Source organism: Filicampus tigris, chromosome 21, assembly GCF_054856515.1.
Source record: "Filicampus tigris isolate MCC_2025a chromosome 21, RoL_Ftig_1.0, whole genome shotgun sequence".
In the NCBI taxonomy this organism is placed as follows: Eukaryota; Metazoa; Chordata; class Actinopteri; order Syngnathiformes; family Syngnathidae; genus Filicampus; species Filicampus tigris.
In genome coordinates this window covers 5,109,258-5,129,573 of record NC_141237.1, presented here as the reverse complement: position 1 = coordinate 5,129,573, position 20,316 = coordinate 5,109,258, and the positions used below count along the sequence as shown (strand labels likewise).

The following is a 20,316-nucleotide window of genomic DNA, read 5'->3' as shown; positions in this document are numbered from 1 at the left end:
TAATCGCAATTGATCCCGTTTTGAATTGCTCGCGTTGAGTTTAAGGTTACGATTCCGGACTGACGTCAGTGGATCGTTAAGAATGATGTCGATTGTGCAGGATGGGTTGTCAATTGTTTGCGTCTTGAGGCAAAATGGATTGAGCTATTGTTGTGGAAAAAAACAAAAAACTAAAACTAATATTAAAAGTAATAAAAATAAAAATAAAATGAAGCATTTGATCTCTAGGGGGCAGTATGGTGCCGCAAGGAATCCAGGCTGCTGTAAAAAAAATGAAGAAAGTAGTAGTAGAGGAAGTTAGGCTATCTGTTAGTTCTATTGATTACTTTGTTGCGGTTCTGAATTTTTCTTGTCATATTTGTTGTGTCGAATGACTTGCGAGTCACGTTTGAGAAACACTCGATTCATAGTCAGAGATGTGCTGACTGTGATTCGGACAAGGCAAAAAGTGAAATCTACCTGCTAGCTATCAGTATTTGTGCTTAAAGAAAAAAACGAATGACGACTACAAAGTAATCTCATTTATCATTCAAGTCAGACGCAAACTCAAGCAGGGACAATAGCGACCCTTGCGTTATTATTCATGTGGCGACAGTTCAATGACATGCTTATGCAGTCGCAGACAGACTAAATTAGCATGCCTCCTTCCAGGGCGTAGGGTCTCACTAAATGGTCGGATTAGCATGATAATGAGGTGACTAATGCGCTGACTTCCCACTCGTTCACTTTGGATGAGTTCAACTCACTGTGAGGAACCTATGGCCGCGTTAGCTAGCTTCTCTGCTAATTTTCCTGCGGGTCATTAGCCGTGACGCTTCTTACGTTACACGCTATTTACATGAACTGGTAATAGGACATGGCAATGAATCAGTTTTAGCGATTGATTCAAATGTAATTGTCAGGGCCATGTTTTTTTTCCACCGTTTCCATGTTTCAAACTTCTTCCACTAACTACATGGCTGCGAACGGTGAAGAACTAGCTTACAAACTCAGCGTCAATGTTTCCATCTTAACGATTTTCGGACCACTCTTGTGACAATTTCTTTTCCCTAAATATCGACTTGCTAGTTTAATTCCTGCTCTGAAACAAACAACAACATGTGTGGAGCAATGTTTACATTGTTTACCTTATGACAAGAAAACGAGCTGCCAGCACCCATGTATCATTTTTATGCTAGTAACTCAACCTGCTAAAATAACCCAATTTTCACATTTCAGGAGATTCTGAGCCAGGAAAGAGAAGTGAAATGAAATCATTTGTTTATTTTTTTCACATTTCCCCCACCCGTCTATGAGTTTGTGTGCAAGTCTATGCACATAGTGTGTGATTTATGCCACTAATGAGATTTTAAATGTCATTCTCGTGCCACGCTCACTCTGGACTAAAATGGCGCAGAACACAGCATGTTTACTGTAGATTTAGTTGGAACACAAAATAATGACAGATAAAAGCTAAACTAGGTGTAAATGGAATGTTTTATTTGAGTCATTATTGACTCATCAGTACGTCGGGAGGAATAACTTGGTGCTTTGTGGCAGTTTGGCCTTTTGTTTTGTGCTGCCACCCGACTATAAACAACTGGAAGTGGAAATCGAGTAATGATACATCCCTCGACGTCTTCACAGCAACACTGAACCGCACATCTGTCATTGTGGTTTCCTTCCGTCCGTGCGGTTTGGTTTCCAAATCCTGTCGGAGAGCGAGTAGCTTAGCGGCATTGTTCAGGCGTCACTTGTGGAATTGCTCGATTCTGTGGAAGGATTGCCAGTAATTTATTCCTCACAAAGGTGGCTTTTCCTCCCCTTCACTCATAACCCCCGACTGCTCCCCTCACTTGCTGGTCATGCCTTCATTTCTGTTATTTGATTTTTCATGGAAAAACAAGAGACCAGCGGTTCCCAACCGCCGTGGCGCCGAACATTAGTGGGTTGTGGCAGATATTCCAGTCATGCCAGCAATGTATAGTGACAGGCAGAACAAACAAATGCTCCTCCACTCGATGGCAGAAGTCACAATTAATCCATGTATTCATCATTATTTACAGTAGGCACCTGTATTAAGTCAACCCTTGCCTATTCTTGCCTACGCTATATCCAAATCCACATGTTTGTGTGTTTTTTTCTTGTGTCAACAATCCTCAGCCATTTGTTGAAAAATGCACCTATTTGCGCAGTTCTGCCACGTGCGCAATTTTCCGTAGTCAAATCTTTTATAACGCATTTATTTTTAGGCTTTATATTCTGACAAAAGAGTGGTGACAACCCCGCTGAATTGGAATGATAAACAAAATTAGACAATTGCAACAAACGAGGCTCCAGAATGCTGAAAAACCAAGCCGTTCACTCCATGTGTTAGCTGAACGCACTCAAAGCACGCCCCACTCAGTTGTCAACCGACAATCAAGTACCACGGCTACGGCCTGGAAAAGCGGCTGCTCCTTGGTCCAGCACCTTTCTTATGCCTGAACATAACTGTGTTTGAGCCATGAACATTTTTTCACACCGCAACAACGAGGCTCTCTAAAGCAGCCATGGCAGCTTGAACTCCAGGTCCACACGCTGGTTGTTAAATCAGTTTTTTTAAAAACAAAACAAAAAAAATCCTCCTCCTCACTCTCTCGCCAGTCTCTGCATGACATGCGCACACTCATGGTTGACAACGTGGCACTCTAAAGGGGCCAAGCGAGCCTGTAGCCCCAAGTGGTACTTCCGCCACCTCCCACACACTTTTCACACTCTTGACTCTCTCTGTGTGATGTGCACACACTCCGGGTCAACAACGAGGCACACGATGAAAACCACTTTAACGCGATCACACGTGTACAAATTGTGTGCTACGTAACTCTCTACGTTTGCAACTGTTTCCAAAAAGTAGGAAGCAATTTCTTTCTAGTGTCTATTTATTGTTTCAGGACCACAGTTGGAAGCATAGTTGCAGTTCAAACTATCGATATGAGCAAGTATGAATATTTTGAAGGTGAATCACTCGATTGACAATCGAATATTCGATTGACTGGATATCTTTTTTTTTTGTGTCGATTTTATTTGGTGGTTTTTCCACGTAAGATATATATGCCTTGGCTCATAAAGGTTGGGAAACACTGCCATCAACGATCCATTTTGACATATCCAGGACTGCGGGCAGTCGGTTGCACATCAAAGGCAGCCGAACCTCCTTGGCAGAGGTACTGACCGACTTTTTCAGCTGTCACGACGAACGTGACAGGAGCGCACCCGTTCTCCGGGGGTCAGCTTCTTTAGCCAGTATCAGCAGAGCCCTTATGACACCTGTCACTTCGCCTGCGACTCAACGAGGTAAACGCGGCCGGCCAGGAAGCGGTCGACAAAAGGAAAATGGAAACGATGGTGTGGGGGAGGGGTGAGAAGATGAAGAAATGTGTGGTTAGAAGCGGCGCAGTCAAGCAAAAATAAAAAATAAAAAAAATAGTGAAGTCGCCGCTCTCCCGGCACTTTCTACCTGTCAGCCTACCCGTCGCAACCAATTTTCTTCTTATAGTTCACATTATTGGAGATGGATGCCATATTTCAAATGCCGTCCACTTTATTTACTCATCTTGAGATGGGGGAGACCTTTATTTGGATGCAGTTTTGGAATTAATTCAACATAAGACATTTGACAGGTTGCGATAGGGCTGTGCGCTTCATTGAAATTCAATTACAGTTACGATTATTACACAACACCATTACACAATTGTCATAATCGTAAAAAAAAAACAATTATTAATATGCATCTATAATGCACTATGTTTGTAAGGACAATCATACTTGAATTTATACATTTGCTATACTAATACTATAAATTTTCTTTGGTCCAAAAGGAGCTTGCATAATTATCGTGTTTCAAAGAAATGTATTTGTCGTCATACTTTTTTACGCTTGAATATTTTCTTGTTTTGCACCCCAAAAAAATAAATAATAATAATCGTTTGAATGATCGTGATTTCAGTTATTACCCAAATAATCGTGATTGATATATTTTTCATAATCCAGCAGCCCTCGGTTGCGTAATACCGTCAAACTTGCCTCCGTTACTTTTCACACGTGGCGCCGTCTCGCTCATCCGCCTAGCTGACCAGCGAGCACGGGCGTGCATCTGTTCAATATTTCATGTTTCCTCGTGACGTTCTGTTGTCGAGTTTAGGGAGGTGTGAAGAGCTCAAGATGCCCCCCCGGAGGAGAACTCGGCGAGAATGAGGGCGAGTAGAAAGCCTTGAGTCGTGCCCGCCCCCGCAGAGGAAGATTTATTTCATTTATTTCCTTTTTTTCCTAGCGGACTACGGGGAACACACGCGAGACCTTTTGCACTCGAGCACTTGTAAACGTTAATGGTGTTCGAGCCACGGAGGAAAAAAGATGTTAAAAACAAGCTTTCATCAGTTTTGGAATGATAAAAAAGGAGCAGGCATAATGTTGCTACCTTTGATATTTGAGCCCGTATTCCGTTATATTATACGGGCAGGGACGGTATCGTATTATGCTAAAGGCTCATAAGGAGCTAGCGGGGGAGTATACTCGTTTTGCGGCTGGATTCAACATGCTTCCAGGCCAAGAGTTGTTCTAAATTGAGTCCGAAGGAGACGAAATCTTCAAGGGATCCGCCAACGTTTGAAGACGTCCCCACGGAAATGTTAGGTGGGAACACGCTTAAGACTCGTATTGTTTCCTGGATTATCCCTGAAGACTCCAAAGTGTTCTAATAGAGGGAAGACGGCTACAAGGAAGCTGAAGCTCCTGCATGGGCTTAAGTGACAAATTCGATATGTGGCGGAATGACGTGCGATGTCATCCGTGTCCGCCCGCATTTCAGCCTACAAACATCTCAGCCATGAAACCCAACCTGACCCATTTGAGTTCCTTCCCGCTGTGGGAACTGGTGTGCGTGTGTTAGCTTTATGTTATTTTAGTACAAATATTGTTTCAAGTGATAGTCAGGTAAGATTTGAATGATCATATTCATATTTGTAAATAAGCAGTCGTTACTTGGTGCCTGAGTCGTTTTTTTCCCCCCACTTCCTCAAGTAGCGATTTTGAAAGCTCATTTTTTTGCCGTTTACTTGAATAATATTAAAGAAGGAAATCAACCCAAACATATTTTTTTTCCTATAATATGTTCAGTTGAAACAAGGATTTCTAATAAATATTGCGTTGTGGAATATTAATGGTTAATCCAGCCGTTTTTAGCCATCCGAGGGGGCGGCCATTTTGTCAGTTCTGTCGACTGAAAATGACATCACAACGACCAATCGCGGCTGACCTGTTTTCTGAAGCTGAGCCGTGATTGGTCGTTACCTCAGCCCTGAGCGGTTGCGATGTCATTTTCAGTCGACGGGAGTGACAAAATGGCCGCCCGAGGATGGCTAAAAACGGCTGGATTTTGCTGATTAACTCATATTCCACAAACGCAATATTAATCAGAACATCTACTTGAAAAAAAAAATGTTTGAGTCGACTTCCACTCTGAGCTAAAGTTACACCACTCTTATTTGAGTACAGGTGTTGTCTGCTCGATTCACCTCGGGACCGCCAATTAATTGAGTCAGTATTGATGTCTCTCTGCTCGGCAGCTCGGAATCTCTATGAAGGTAAGATGATTCATTATTCATACGTCTCCCGCAGAAGCTTCAACAAAAACAGCAAAGTCATTAGAAAGTGAGCAAGTCAAAGCCAGAGGAAAAAAAAATAAAAAAATCGCGCCGGCCATGCACGGCCGCAAGGCCGATTGGGCGGAAATGGAGACAGCCGCCTCCCGCGACACTTGGTTGTCATCTTTCATATGTTTTTCAACTACCTGCCTTCATTTTGAATTATTGATAACCGAGCTGGCTGTTGCATGCCGAGCCGGAGCCGGATGCAAAACACGGAGTGGCTCTCAAATGGAAGCGTGTAGATATAATATAAGACATGAAGCTAAGATGACATGCCGCATGGTAGCGGAAGCATCTTGAATAAATTGGAAGTTGTTGTTGCTTAAGGGCCACGCTGTAAACAACAACAAAAAAATGTACCGCAGGGGACCACGGCGCCTCCGCTGGGATTCATTCTGCTAAAAGTCAACGCACAACAGCAGCAAATCATTCGGCTTCGTACGTTTCGGCGTCTGCTTCTAATCACTGCGGATGTCCGGAGGGATTATTGACTTGCCCGACACATCCAGGGAACGTCTCGATGGCGATCAAAGACTTGAATCATAAAATAGCCCCTCCCCAAATCGACAACACGACTATTCCCAGTCGTGTCGCATCCTACAGGAATTTTTTCAGCGTGTCACATCAGACCTCATTTCTGGTCCTCCAGATTACCGGAAACATCTTTTGAGACAATCTCTACAATGTAAAGAAAAAAACTAAAATTGAAATATAACGATTCAATTAGAGTAGCTATTGTATTTTCGCCGGTGGACGCAGAACTTCATTACCAAGCCGCGTGTAGCATGTACAGAGTGGACACGGCGAACATCTGAGTATGCGCTGGTTATCGCAAGCTAACGCCGTGCTGACACTGCAGCTCTGCTTACCTTTTGGCTTTGGAATGCACGATATTATGGAGGGCTGTTCTTCTTCATCAAACGCACATGACAAACATTTTTTTTTGTTTGTTATTAGGAATCGATGGGGGGGAGGTCTCACATGTATGGATGACCCGACAGATCTGTGTTGTGCTTTTCGTTATTTAACCGTCACTGGCTCATCATTGCAATAGTAGTGCTGTTTTTTGTTTTGTTTTTTTCCCCCCCAACTGTTAAATTAGACCCGAGAATGACTTCAAGCTTACCGCTGGCCGTAAACGTCCCCCAAAAAAACGCCGGTTAAACGTGACAGGCGAAAGCCATTCAAAGAAGACGAAACTCAAAAGGAGCTTAGATCCGAGCCGTGAAATCCAACCCATGGTTTGCCTCGTACTCATCATGTGCAGCTTGTGTTCTCTCTCTCTCTCTCTCTCTGTGTCGCTCTCTCACACACACGCACACGCACGCACACACACACACATGCTCCGTGATGCGGCCGTACACACGGAGCGATGCAGGGGGACGCTACGACGGCGCGTCGGAGCCGGCCGGGCGAGTGACGTCCCGCTACCGCATCGGCGCCGCAGTCAGCTCACGGAGGCGAAGGAATATTCGTGCGGGGCTTCCTCAACGCCACACGGACGCCGAGCTGCGTTGCCAAGGTAAGACAAATGCGCAAAAACGTTCAACATCACTCGGGATTGGTGCGCAAAGCGATTGCAGTAAGAGTGTGCACGTGCGATTCGCTGATTTTTTTTTTTTTTTTGGGGGGGGGGTATTCTTTAAAGTTTTTCTCTCATCCACTTGGTCTTAAGTGATAATGAGGCAGCGAATAATGCATCCAATCAACCCCGTTTTTTTGTTGTTGTTTTTTTTAATTTTCTAAGAGTGACAAGCGTGTTTTGGGTTGATTGCTACCCGGATGTGTGTAAAAGTGCTCTAATTGGCAGAGTTGAAGGAGATACTCGGCCTATCCGCAGCGCATTCAAAGACTTAATTACACGCTGCAAGAGAATTCATTAGCGAGGCTGTCGAGGGATGGCGAAGGGAAGTCAGTGGGGGGGCTCAAGCCTTGTTGATGAGAAGGTCACATGCAGTCAAGGCGCTTTCACACTGGCAATCATTTCGTTGCCACCCGGGAACCGGTTCGAGCCTGATTCGGTTGTGGCGAGAATGCACCCAGATCCAGATGTGAGGAGTAGTCAAGGCCAAGTGGTGTTTTCTTGCTGGGTTCATTTTTGGGGCAAATTGTCAGGTGCGTGGAAAAGATTACCCTGGGTGATTATCCTGTGATTTGGGGTGTGTTGAAAGCTTCCACTGTTTCGATTTGTCAACTGGTTAGGGAGGGAAGAGAGTTTTGAGAGTCACGGTAGTTAGCGGAATGTGCGCGTCGACGGAATTAGTGGCACGCAAAAAAAAATCCACACTTGACGGGATGTTTCTCTTGTTGTCGATTTGTAAATAGATGATTTGTTTGACATCCGGGATCAGTTCAGTTTGACATGATTTGCTTCACACACAAAAAAAAAAAAAATCTCTGCTTTTTGGTCAGAAACCAACCCAGTTTGATTCAAACTCATGTTCTTTTGCCTTATTATTTATGAATGGAAAAAGCTAGGAAGCAACTTTTTTTTTTTCTGGTGGAAGAAATCTGCTCTTTCTCTTGGTAAATTTTCTGCTGTAATGTTCAGCCTGTGGATTTCCGAGCTGCGTTTTGCTTCGCTTATAATTTTGGACCATGCGCAAAGAAACTGAACCGGACTAAGTTTGGAAATTGATAGTAGAAAAGAACACTTGTTTGACCAATCCCGACCATCCTGGTTTGCTTCCTGATCCTCCATTTTGACACCAGTGCGTCTTGGCTGTCGTATTTCTCCCATCATCATCATCATCATCATCAATCTTCAGGCAGCTCCCGTGAGTTCATTCACGCTTCTGGCACCCCTGAGCCTCCTTGCAAATTGCTTCGCGTGTGATGTGTGACTCTTGTTGTTTAAAAAAAAAAAAAAAAAAACTCGGCGTGAAATTCAAGAGCGAAAAGACTCCAGCTGTGACGGAAACGGATCTTCCCAAAAAGCGGGCGCTTACCCGCTCGACCTTTTCGCTACACCCCCGTCGCCGGTGACCGTTATTTGCGACCAAATCATTTTGGGTCCAAATGAAGTGAAATGGGCTAATTCCCCGCGGCACAGCTGATGATCACACTTTGTGAGCGCGTGTCGGGGGCCAATTGTTATTCCGACGGCAGCAAGATTTCAAGGGTGCGAGGAAGGACGGTGGCCAAGAGGTCAGCGGCGGATGGAGAAAGCGTTAGTCGATTAGCAAAAAAAGCGAGCGCCTGTTTGGAGCGTAGCGGCAACGCTGAGCCGCATACGACATTTGGGCTAATGAGGTGTGGAGCAAGAAGCCCACTTAATGATTTCCACTCCCTCTCCAACTTTATCTTCTTTCCTCCCGTTGAAAAGCACTGCAAGGCAGACTTTTTTTTTTTCTCTCTCTCTCTCTCCCCCATCTCAAGGAAGCGGCTCGCAATCGGTTGATCTTCCTTCGCCGACGATTGTTCCGCCCCATCTTCAACACGCTTTGCCAGTTAGACGCAGCCTGCCACATTTAGGCCGCGGCGGCGTAGCCATCGTTAGCCGCCTCGCCGTCTTTGCCTGTCGGATAATGATGGGCCCCGTGCTCAACTCGCCACCTTTTGCCTTTGCTTCATGAGAGTACCTCTCTTTTTTTTTTCTTCCTTCTTCCTGCTGATACTTCTCGTGTGTCCTAGCCGCACGGCTAAAGTCCTTGCAGACCTCGAGATGCGAAGAAGTTGCACTCGCTAACCCGCTGCATAGTCACAGTTCGCTAATTCAACCTTTCCGCATGTTTGTCCGTGGAAACTATGCAATACTTTTTGGAGTTTTTGTGCTGAGATGCCGCCAAAGCTGTGTGGGAATTGGAAAATAACAAAGTGATTGTTGTCAAGGAAATACCGCGGTGCCTTCAGTTGAATTCATTCCGTGGCCACGTTCGTATTTCAAATCGTCTTTCCCCATTGAAGTGAATAGAATTGCCATCAATCCAATACAGTCTCCTCCAAAAAAGAAACAAATTATTTTCTCATGTTTTATTTATTTTTTTAATGAGAACGAGACTGAATGATAATCAGTACATGGATTTCGATCCGGTGTAGACATCTCAGCTCCTCACAGAGGATAAAGAATATATTGCTGTGAGTACTGCAATATCGAATGTCTAAATGTGAACCGTTTGTGTTCAACCATCAGTTGTTTAATGCGGTTCCCGTGATGGGTGGGCATTAGCATTAAGCTAGCAGACTAAACGCTGTTTGTTTTATGTCCACAGTGTTAAATTCCCCGAGATGAATGTTTATGCATCTGTCGTGACCACCATTCTTCCGGCCTCATTTTCCTCTTTTTTATCGTCAAAACGACCGCAAATCATCGATTCAATCTTTACACGTTCCAGTGAAGAAAGCGATGCTAATGAATGACAGATTTGTTTTTTTGTTTCTGCGCAGGGATGCTATCGCCGTTACTCATAACTTGTCCCGCCTCCGATTTGATGATCTCAAGGCGAGGAGTCGCAGCGGTGTTGTAATGACGCTGGCGATGACGGCGTCGGTGAGTCAGCAAGTCAGACCCCCCCGCTCGCGAATCCGTCGTCTCGTCCCTGGCCGCATTTTAACGGGCGGGCCGTCGCGCCGTTCCAGGCTGGCCTCCTCTCCGTGGCGGGGAACAGGACATCTTCTGTTTACAGCAATTTGGCTCGAAGGGACTCCATCCTGCAGCACTCCTGCGCACTTAGCCGCTTAGATGGGTCGTACGGGAGCAGGCAGGCTTGCTTTAATTCGCCGCCCCACAAACAAAACAAATAAACAAGCGGCGTGTTACCCCCAGGAAACCTGTGGAAGAATTTTTTTTTTTTTTTTTTTTTTTACTTGCTACAATTTGTAACGTCTCTCGAGCGAGGAGAACTTCCCCGTGGAGACGCTTTGGCGTACTCGCTCACCATAAGCGAGAATCAGTTTTCAGCTAAATGTGCTAATCCCTTTTGAGATTATCAGACCTTTTCAGTTGAAGGTCTTATAAAATAGATACACGGGCAACTTCTTGAATAGCCTGCGCGGGGAGTCAAAGTGTTTTTTTACGGGAAGGCACAAGCAAGTGATAAAAACTTAAAGTAGCTAAAAATCCTGATAAATAAATGGGTATAATAACTCATTCACAGGTATGGACTTTCGCCCAGATGGTCTGTAAAATTTCAATTTCTTCCCAACTCGAATGATGAACAGATGCCATTCGAGGGCAGAGTTGCACTGCCGATTTGAGATCAGCGCCGCTTTTGAGTTGAAGGTTGGGATGTAACGATGAATCGAAAATCGATTCAAAATCGATTCGCCTCGATTTTCAATTTGTTTAAATGCATCCAGAAAATGATGTCTTGAAACCTTTTTTTTTTTTTTTCCATTCTGGGTGCATAGCACATTTTGAGTGTGTCGATCAAATTCTGCTTTTGCGCGTTTGTGGATGGCTGCAGAACCACACTAGTGCAAAGACACAAGCATGGTAGCAATTTTTTTTTAAAAATCGAGTCGTCAATCTGTAGCAAAATTATTTTGCCAGCACAATAAAAGCTGTTTTTTTTTTTTTTTTTTTTTTTTTTTACATTTTGAGGGGTCACATGAGCAAAAAAAAATATTTGCGTCAAACCACCGTTCTGCTTGGCGCATTTCTTTTTGCAAAAAGCTTGTTTTGTTCTTCTTGAGTGAATTTGCAAATAGCGAAGCAGGAACAGGCAGGGGGATTACCGTCCATCCTCTTGAATGCCAGCAGTTTTCTGTATTCCGTCCACAAATGTGACGTTTCGGAGGCCATCCAAAATCGCCGCTGCTTCTGCGCTAATCTGCCAAAAGGGGCTTTTGCTGTGTGCGCAGCAGCTTTGAAGTCGCATGCTATTGCATCACTCACGTCCAGCGTTGTTTACCTTTTGCGGCTTCCCTTCATACCCGCTCATGCGTGCAGGCTTGACCCGGGACTCTACACCTGTTTTCCCGTCCCCATCGCACACAAACCAAAAATCCGACGGTGGCTTGCGCTGTTGTTGACAAATCATTTCTCTTGACAACCTCCAACTTTGAACGCTTTAGGATCTGTTCTATTTCTTTGTGGCGCAATTCAAGCTAGCTCTCACCTGCTTTTTCTTGACAACCTCCAACTTTGAACGCTTTAAGGATCCGTTCTATTTCATTGTGGCGCCATTCATGCTAGCTCTCACCTGCTTTTCCTCTCAACTCTGATGGCGTCAACTCTTCTGCGGATATGAAGACATACTGTCAAAGGGTTACAACGCCATTGCCACTGGGAGAGCGAAGGAAATCCAGGCAGCTTTGTTTGCCTTCCGGCTCGTGGCTCTGACTGCGAAAGGCCACTAGCGTCGTTGGCTAACGCAATCCTCCAGGGGAGGCCATTTGGCCAGGACCCCACGGAGACACACGCGTAGGCCTTTCTGTGCCCGAACGGGCTGCTGCATGCTAAGTGCCGTTTTGCTACAGCGCTCAGGCAGCCGTGAAGCTTGTTAGTCCAAACGCAAACCGACCGCTCGCTGACTCGCTTGATGACTCGGCCTTATTGACATCCGCCTTGTCGCTCAATGTCCGCTCGGGGGAAGAAATTCATTGCAGAAGTTCCCCGGTTTGTTCGTGGAATAGCCACACGTTAGGAACGAGACGGAAGCGCCGCGCTTTGTTGTGCGTACTCCTTTGCCTCAAACAGTTTGCATGTTTGAGCCGCTAAAGCCGCAGGCTCGCATCTGCATGCGGAGCGAAGCTCTGGGAAGCTTTTAGATGGCCTGTCTCCTCTCCTGACAGTGATCGGCGGGGATGGCTGACATCTCTCGTGAAAGGACGCTGACGGGATCTAACGCTTTTGACAGGAGCTCATAAAGATTCCGCAATAGGTGGAAAGTTTTTTTTTTTTTTTTTTTTTTTTTTTTTTGGAGAAGTCGAGCAACGACGCGGCGACAAAAGCTCCACACTGTACGATGAGCGACGTCGTTCCCAGATTTCAGAATGGGTTTAACCCCGACGAACTTGCGCTGACCAGTCGGCGGCGGCGGCGGCGGCGGCTGTTGCTGTAGGAGGAGGCCTTTGATGAATCAGGGTTATGACGAAGATCTCCCCGGAGCCGAGGGCTGACGTTGCCTGCCGAGTGGTGGGCGGCCGTGTGATCACAGTTACATCCGGCCAAAGTGTCGTTTCGCAAAGCTGCTGCGCGTCACTGATCCACGGGGCTGTGTTTTTGCTAGTAGCTACCTTAAAGGACTAGCTTGAAGTCCTTATGACAAAACTAAATATCCTGAGTCACTACTATCATTTTCAACAAAGACTCTACAAGGCAAGACAGGCATTGATACAGCTGCGTTATGATCGTCCGGCCGGGGCGTTGAACCTCCTACCAAGTGCCATTCGCGTTGGTGGCGTTGCCATGGGAGGGCAAGAGACTGTCACGTGACTGACCAAGCATCCTAGAAAGTCCTCCGTGAGCGCGGCTCGGGTTTATTTAAAGCGAGGAGCTTTATTTAAGAAGCCGTTGGCTGAGATAAGCCGCCGAAAAGGTCCGGCTCGAAATGGAATCGCCGAGACTGTTTTGGGAAGAGTCCTGCTTTAAGCGCTTGGCTGCGGGGGGTTGAACCGAGGCGATAAGGCTGGGCGGAACAATGGCCATTATAAAAGGGAAATATTTTGCCATGGCAGGCATTTAATTGATCCCTTGACTTTTTTGGACAGGGAAATCACACTGATGCTGACAGCACTCTTCACGCCAGCGCACATAATCGCACTTCTGGCATCCCTTTATCAAATCTTCCAAGCGGCCAGCGTGGCCTTGCTTTCGTCCGTCCTCTCGCAATGAAGTGGCGTCAGCAAAAACTGAAAGCCTCCTTCTTGACTCCATACTGTGGCCACTCTATCTGCGGCCGTAAAGATTATTAGGAACCTTCAAACTCTTGAAACTGGCCTATCGCAGCAAAGCCCCAACCCAGTGGTGGACTCAAGTCCCGTGACTTGACTGGAGTCAGACTTAAGCTGCCAATTTGAGGAGTAATGACTCGCATACCTAACTTGACTTTGATTGGGTATTCATGAGGCCTGATTTGACTTTGACTCAAACCTGACCCGATAAGTCATGCCCGGTTACTAGGGATGTAACGATGAATCGGAAATCGTTTTCAAAATGGATTTTCCCCGATTAATCGGTTTGATTAATTGAAAAAACGAGTTGATTAAATTCATCTGGAAAATGATGTCTTGAAACGTTTTTTCATTCCAGATGCATAGCACATTTTGAATGTGTAGATCAAATTCTGCTTTTGCGCCAAACATCATTGCGTCTTGCGTTTGTGGATGACTGCAGAGACAAGCATGGTAGCAATTATTAAAAAGATGAATGCAATCGAAAATCAGGAACTGAAAATCGAATCGGGGCTTGAGAGAATCGTTATACATTTGAAAATCTGCATATTCAAGGTTTTTTTCATGGGGGGAAAAAAATCTCAACATTAGCTACGTTAGCTTCCCAAATTAGCTAAACGACAGCTGGTCAAACGTGAATTCAACTTCTTGTACATTATGCGTTTACTTGAGAAGACAAAGACAAACAAAGTAAGAGAATACCAAAAACTGGTTTGGTCCCATTTAAAAAAAAAAAAAAAAAAAAAAAAACATTATGAATGTGTTAGTACAGATAACTAGCATCAGTACTTTACCGATATTTGTCACTAGCTCGAAGATTTCAGTGGTAGGCCACAATCGTATCCGGGCTTTTAATTGGCCCAAAGCTAAATTATGGAGCAGTAATTGGTTTGATGAGACATCATCATATTCTATAGCCGGTTGTTTTGTGGACCCCCAATCTATGGGGACCCCTGAACCATTCTTTACATGTACGTTCCCCCAGTACACATGTAGTACATAGAATAATCCCGATTTGGCTGCATGAGCCAGAGGATTAGACTGGATTATCAAAGATAGCAGATTTCACGACAGCAATAATAATAATCGATTTCTATTTGATAGTAAAGACCAGCTTTGCGGTACGTAATTATTCCAGCGAGGAGGTGGCTGGAATTCTTGACCCTTTCCCATCAATAATAGAAGGGGGTCCAGATTGCGCGTGGGCTGTGTATAAAGGCGAACCGCGAGGGAAGGCGAGGGCCCAAAACCCTGCCAGATTTCATTTCACGCTCGGCGGAGCTCCGCCTCCGAGACAGTGACATTTACATGGCCCTCCGTAGCACAGCCTCTTGCCGCAGGCCCGAGGCGCCGGCTAAATCGGGGGCCCGCGAATGAGCGAGCGCGTAGAAGAAATGTGCATTCCATGACGATGTCATCATCATCATAAATGCGATGTGATGATCCGGCACGTTTTTCCATGATAATTGCAGCGCAAATCATCAACCGCCCGCAACATACGACATCCATATATGGCAACGCGGGGGTGGGGGTTATTGTTCGGGCTTCTCGGCTGGCAGTTTGCTGGGATTATCTTTGCCAAAACCCACCTGGTCTCGTCTCTTAACCCTAAAGCCGGCGAGGCTAGTTAACCCCTCCTGCCCGACTTTGCCTCGCCGGGCCGCTAATCTGATTAGCTCTCCACCGCTCGGAGTCCACGTCCAAGACGTTGAGATCGCAAGTGGCTTTCATTCATGATGCCGGGGCCGCCGAGCAAACGTGCAACCGATCCGCACCGTTAGTGGCTCTTGGCATATTTTTGTGCTCTTCAATTTGAAAAGTGAAGAGCACAAAAAAAAAAAACAAACATGGATGGAGCACTTGAAAAGCCTCTAAAATCCTACATAACAGATCAATTCCCGACAAAAAAAGAAATGGACTGCAGGGTTTTAGCCAGCATGAGCAATCGGTGGGTATTAGAGATGGACCGATATGCTTTTTTCAGGGCCGATACCGATACTTATTATAGTATATATCAAGGAGGCCGATAACCAATATTTGGAGCTGATATTCATTTTCAGTAAAAAGGAAAATATTGGCATCAAAATCGAAAGAAAATTTACTCTTAACTTTTGTTGCAACGTCTTTAAGCATGTTTTTGATCAATGTTTCAGGTTTGCGTAATGTAGATTTTTTTTTTTGTTTATTTATTTATTTTTTTATTGACATTTCTGACAATATACATCTCTGTTGTAAAATTCAAACAAAAAGTTCTGGGAGCACCCGGGGATTGTCAGCGTGTCTTAAAAACGATCATTGAAAACGTAAACAATAGCACCATGTCGTTTTCGACAGTAAATGAGCATTTCAAAATGACAGAAATGTTAAACTTTCACATATCTTTGTTTTGATTTCCACAGTTTTAAATGGATTTATTATCGGCCGTGTTGATATTCGTCAAAAAGCCAAATATCGGTCCATCCCTAGTGGATCTTTTTTGGACTGGAAGATTCCAAGTCCATCCGTAGGCTAAATTTATACAATTTATACCATGGCTCCGCCCCTGACTGTAAAAGTATTTATATTCACATAAAAGCTGATAAAAAATGCTCATGATAGCGGGCAACGCTCTCTTGGGACCTTTTAGTCAGCGCGCCATGTGCTTGAAAGGTTTCTCACGTCTACTAGTGGTGCAATGCCTCACTTTGCACCTGCATGGAGTATCTTGCCCACATTCGGTATCCTTGGAGAGTACTTAGATGGCCCATATATATATTTTTTTCTTTTTTTTTTTTTTTTTTTTTTCCCCTCTCTTTGTTTCCTCGCGAGTCACTTTAATATCTTTCTTCCGGCCCGGTGTGAAATTGTCCAGTTTTGCGCCGTTCGCGACGCGGCGGGCGGGGTTCGTGAGTGACAGGCTGCGTCGGGAACACGTTTTGGTCAACATTCGGAGCTAGAAAGCGGAAATCCAGCTATGGCGCGCATAATGAGCGCCGTAACGAGGTGGTAACAAAGTTCTGGAGTCATTAGCGAGCATGTGTCCCGGCAGGGCTGCGGAGGGAAGCGAGCTCGGCGAGGTTACGGCATGACAGATGGCGGCCGCCTGTGCTGCCAACGAGCGAAGGCTTGCCGGTGGTGTGCTGAGGGTTGTTTATCCGCACGAAGCGATGCACGGGGGACAAAATGTGAGATTTAACGCCGATGCGTCTGCTTCTTGTTGGTTTCACGGCGATGCAGCTTGTTGACGGTTTGTCTTTTGACGCCTCTCGCGTGCAACGAGGATTCTGCATGCTCGCAGCAGTTTCGTTAAATGTCACGGCTGTGGCGGTCGAATACCAAAAGAACGAGCATAACGGACCATTTTGTCTTGTGAATGTTTAATTCTATTCTATTCCTGGCACAGATAAGCGACTATAACTTTATAAAAACATGCAGTAATGACATAATTGAATACAATTAAACAGTTTGGGTCCGGTATTCGTTCCTTGGCCACCAGGGGGCGCGTGTGCGACAGCCATGCAGATGGAGCTCCTCTGTCAATTGTTCTTTGCAGAGGATAAAGAATGTATGCCTGTGAGTCTCGTTATATTATCTGTCCGGATGCGAATTGTTCGCGGCCCAAATAATGAAGGCCTAACTTAAGCGAATGGATTTGGGCTCCCCATTCCGGGAAGGTTAGCGTGCCGTTTTTGTTGGATGCCGACGTGGTCATATTTGAAAAGAAAAATTGACGGGCCGAAGTTCATTTTAATTCAATGCAGATGGTCCGTCCACTGGAACGGGAAGACGTTCAGCTCGGAGCCTCCGTCTTGCGATTTCCAATTTTTCTCCTTTATTTCCTTTGGAGTCATTTCTGCGTGCTAATGTCGGGAATGAAAAAAATAATTGATTGTTAATTTTCCAGACCAGCGATTCGGGGGGGGAATCCATTTGAACGGCCCTACACGTGAAATAGATACAGGCTACGTTGGGATCATAAATCTCTCATTACCCGATTTAGCACTACTTTGCACTTTTAATGATGCTGACACATCAAAAACGCCGTTTGGTAGCGAAATGAAGCGGCAAAAGCACAACACATGCCAAAGACAAAGGCGAGGACGAGAAGAAGAGAGGATGCTGGTCTCGGCTGAGAAAACCCGAATGAAAGGAAAAGGCGGCTGTTTAAGGCCAATCTTCTCGATGATCGGGAGGCTTTTCAAGCTTGTGCCGTCGCTACGGACGCTTTTAGGGACGAGGTCGGTGTAGAATGGTGCCAGGAAAGGAAAAAGATCGCTTTGATTATGTTGTTACTTCATCAAAACATAAGAGTAAAAGCAGAATTAGAAAGAATGTAAAGAATTAACCAGTTTGTGCCTCATGATTTAATGCTGCAATCCAACTCATTGGGCTGCTCCTTCTGGTATGCCCGCCTTGGCCACCAGGGGGCAGTGTAGTAGAACAGTACATCTTCTTCTGACTGTTTGACAGTCAACTTTATGAATAAAATTGTAATGTATTGTTTTACACTTTTTCCCTTTCCACAAGTTGAGGAGCCTCACTGATGTCACCTTCACTTTTGTGTGTGTGTGTGTGACAGAAAAATTTAGCGGCTGGATGAATGTGTAATTAAATTGGCGTGGATGGAAAAAGGTCATCAGCTCTTTCCCCATACAAGCAGAAAATGGACAGACAGCTGGAGGTCGGGCGTCAGTCGGATATTCTGTCGGTCCGCAATTAGCCGGCTTGTTATTGGTTGCCGTTTTTTGGGATGTTTTTTTTTTTTTTTTTTCAGGTCACCACTTTCTGTGTGTCTGTGCTCTCGCTGAGCCTTTCCAGAGACGCGGCATTTTGAGTATGGATAATCTCGATATACGTAATGAAAGTGGTTTTGGATTGAGTTCAGGGTAAGAGATTTATTGGAGGGAGCTTTTTTTTTGTTTGTTTGTTTGTTTGTTTTTGGGACAGGGACTGTGCGAGTGTGTCACAAATAGAGCGAGGAAGCTGAATTAATTGGGGAAAAAAAATTCTGTACCAAAGAACAGCGCCTCACACTTTGCACGGCTGCACGTTTTTTTGGGTTTTTTTTTTGTATTTTTGTTGTTTCCCATGTGCATAATTGTTAGCATAAAAGCTTTGGTAGCTTTCTTTGGCAGGTGAAGTTAGCAGTACGTTTTAAATGTTTCCACCTTCAGAATAGTTGTTCGATATAGCCAATAAGCTGCAGTTAACTGTTGTCTTGTGAATGTAAACTAATCTAAGCGCCTGACAAGTTTTGCACGCTTGCGTCTTTTGAGTATTATGACTCGAATGGCTTCTCTTTTAACTGTGAGTATTTCGAAATTAATACGAGTGGATTCGGCTGACATGTGCTGCCACATCCCATCTGTACTCGATCCGGGCTGGCGTTTTTTTGGGGTTTTTTTCTCCTCTTCTTCAGATTGCCTATACGTGTTAACTTGATGTTCACCATCGGCCTCTGTAGTTTTGACAGTCCCATCAAACGAGCGGGCGCGCCCGACGGCGACGACATCCCGCGGCTCATTTTCAGGTGTTTTATCTGTCGGATATTCATTCTCATCTCACTTAACTTCCTGGAATCTGCGCAGACCGGCTTTGAAGCTGACATCTTGGCATCGGTGCTAGCCGAACCGGCGCCCTTCTCGTAGGTTTCTGTCCAATTAGAAGAAAAAAGTGGAAAATACGGCCGCCTTTGATCTTTTTTTTTTTTTTTTTTTTTTTTTCAACTTTCGAAAGTATCGTATACACCTGGCGATCCGTCACACATTTTTAAATCACCAGATGTCTTCTTACTGCTCTTGAGATGACCACACCCATAAACAAGTCTCCTCCCCCAAAGTGCGTGTCTGTTGTAGTACCAAGACTGACCTGTGGGAGGCAGCGTGGCGCCACAGGGCACCCAGATAACAGCAAAATACACAGAAGAGGAGTGATAAATATTGGAAAAAGAAGCTAGGCAAACTCTTTGTTAATTTGCTAACTCGATTGCGGTTGCAAAGTGCGGTGAGTGACTTGGGTGACACGTTGCGCAACGTTTGTGTGTTTGTGCATCGGGTTGCTTCCTAATTGACTATTGTTGGGTTTCATGTCACGATGGGGGAGTCCAAAACCCCGAAGATTGACTAGTGAACGAGGTTTAACATCGTGGCAGTTTTTGCGAGCAGATCTGAATCACTCTTGACCACAACTCAATTATTCAACACGTTTAACATGTTATGGCATTTTCTCTGCAGATTAGGGAGGGAAAAATCCCTTTTAACACACTCTACACCACCGGATAATCGGCCATGATAATCATTCAGCGACATCTAAGAATCTTAAGCCAGAAAGCTCCAATTCCGCCAGATTGATGGCGCGTGTCATGTGAAATCTGACTGGAACGTGACGTATTTGAACGCATGAGAGCTTTTATTGCGCAATTGGCACGTTGTTAAGAAGACGAAGGCTGTTATTTATTTTCATTCCCCCCAAATGCTCACCGCGCCCGGCAGGCATCCAGACAGTGAAAGCCCGCGTGTCGAAAGCACGAAACACCGGCATCTGCGAGGACATCCAAACAGCCGGAGCGCTTCTGGCGTAAGCGGGAAGAAAAGAATGCAAAGGCGGCAGAAAAATGGTTTAGTCAGGGTCGTCACCCGCCAATGGCTTTGCATGACTGTGAACAGAAGACTCCGGCACGATGAGTGAGCAAAAGATCCGCTCTTCATCTGCCGTGATTATTGTTCTCACGGCGGCAGGCGATTGTAGTATTCCGACGACACCAAGTGTCCGCCGCCGAGTGAAAATAAATCTGCTGCGCGTACTTAGCAAATTACCGGAGAATAAATTGGAGCCC

The 20,316-nt window shown here is 45.2% G+C and overlaps 1 protein-coding gene across 11 annotated transcripts in view; it reads left to right on the top strand.

The window, feature by feature from the left end:
- Nucleotides 1-20,316, top strand: part of dlgap1b (discs, large (Drosophila) homolog-associated protein 1b) — an 80,904-nt gene that overhangs the window by 5,693 nt on the left and 54,895 nt on the right. For 7 of the 11 annotated variants that reach the window (XR_015084222.1, XR_015084220.1, XR_015084221.1 and 4 more), the window contains exon 1: nucleotides 5,341-7,188. The gene's annotated coding sequence lies outside the window, so the exon portion shown is untranslated. Of the gene's footprint in view, nucleotides 1-9; nucleotides 4,954-5,340; nucleotides 7,189-20,316 lie in introns of those variants that run through there. The other 4 variants (XM_086020480.1, XM_086020482.1, XM_086020479.1 and 1 more) reach the window with 4 other exon arrangements.